Genomic DNA, 1,993 nt, shown 5'->3' with positions numbered 1-1,993 from the left:
GCCATCCTGTTTCATACCCTGTGCCTTTATCTAGGATGCTCTCTCTATCCAGAATATTCTGATCCCGTGTGCCTTACAATCTCCCAAGTGTGCCCCAGGATGGCCCAGAGAGGCCTCTGTCATGAGATTTGTTGGCTCAGGGTCTACAGGAGAGCCTTGACACAGGCACCAGTCAGCCCACTACCATTGCCTCTCCATTTGGTAGCTAGGACCTCCTTGCTTGGCCAGCCAGCCAGCCAGCACTGCTTGGGTGTGGCTTGGTGTGAGCCCCAAGCCTCAAGCACTGGGATGTTGCAGCCATGTCCGGAACCCTTCTCAGGGAGGCAGCCTAGGGAGAAGTTGAAGGCAGGCCGCATCTCGGTCCCAGCATCTCTGCATCATGGTGCTCACACCTCTCCTCCACAGTTGGCTGGAGGCACCCTCACCTCTAACACACAGCCTGTCTGCACCCACACATCCTCCTCCTTCCTCTTGGTCCACTCGGAGTGAGGGCCCCAGCCCAGTCTGTGCCAACACCCCCTCATCAGCACAAGATCATTGCTTACAGTGTCCGTCACCCCAAAATTCCAGCCCCCAACCCTCTCTGCTTGTACAGGACTCCTCTCCCTCACTATCCCCAAACTGATGACATTGCTGTTACCTTGGTAACAGATGCTTTGTGGGTGGGCAGGAGAAATGGAGAAAGAAGGCTGTGCTTCAAGACACTCTCAGAAGCAGGGTACCATCCCAGCACAGGGTGGAGGGAGGGGAGGGGGCGTAGGGGTGGCTGCTAGGACATTGACCCCACATGGCCACAGCAGCAGTAGCCTGTTTCCCTAGTTTCAGGAGAAAAGAAACAGCAGGAGACATCTTTGGGAGAGAAGGGTTGTTTCATAGAGAAGGAAACTTCCCCACCTCCATGTCCCCTCACACAGAACATGTCTCCTGGGGTTATGGCAAGTGTGGGGGCAGTGGGGAGGAGGATGGGAGGGACTGCACACTAGAGCTCATGTTGTTCCCTTCAGGATGCCTGGGGCGCATGGGGCCCAGAGACAGCTCCCTCACACTGGGTTAGGAACAGTGCCACAGGCGGTAGGAAGGCAGTTCTGAGCCAGCGTCCCGAGTGCCAGAGGCTGGTGGCAGCAGGGGCTGGCAGGGGCCCTCCTCCAGCCCCTGGGGACCTGGCTGTCCCAGATGCCACAGCCGGGAAGTGTGTCAGGTGCTTGCGTAAGAGCCTTCTGTGTTTCTATAAAATCATAATTACCGCTGCCTGCCACGGGCCTTAATCATGACAGTGGTATCTGCCCCTGAGGTCCCAAGCCAGCTGGTGCTGGTAGGGAACGAAGAGGAGATTGGGGTGAGGCTGAGGAACACTTTTCCCCAGCTGGGAGGTGTGAGCTTAGACTCTACTCCCAGCCAAGACGGACTCCGCCACCTTAGACACCCCATCCAAAAGCTGGAGGGACAGCCTAGAAGATCCTGTTGTCACCTGAACTGTTCTTGGCCACAAGGTTCGGAGGCCCCTGGGAGGGGACTGAGCTCAAGTCATTTCTGAGGAAAAATCTGTCAGTCAGTCCTTAGGGAAGAAGAGATTCTGCACATCATGGTGTCTAAAACACTGAAAATGGAGGCAAGACAGCTATCCGGTGTGTTATCTTCCCCAGTGTTCCTTAATTAATTAATTAGTTAGTTTGTTTGTTTATTGGTTTTATGTTTGGCGGGGGTTTTTTGTTTATTTGTTTGTTTGTGGTGGTGGTGGTTTTTCAAGACAGGGTTTCTCTATGTAGACCTGGCTGCCCTGGAATTTACATGCTGTAGACCAGGCTGGCCTCCAACTCACAGAGATCTGCCTGCCTCTGCTTTCCAAGTGCTGGGGATTAAACCGTGTTCCACCCCATTTGGCTGTTGTCCAGTGCGTCTTAGTCTTTCAGGAATCTGGGATTGCCTGAGGAGAAACTGGGAAGCTCAGGGACACCCCACCCCACCCCCACCCCCCCCCCCCCCGCCCCCCCCC

The sequence above is a fragment of the Mus caroli genome, chromosome 11 (genome assembly GCF_900094665.2).
Source record: "Mus caroli chromosome 11, CAROLI_EIJ_v1.1, whole genome shotgun sequence".
Lineage (NCBI taxonomy): Eukaryota > Metazoa > Chordata > Mammalia > Rodentia > Muridae > Mus > Mus caroli.
Note: the sequence above shows the minus strand (reverse complement) of the source record.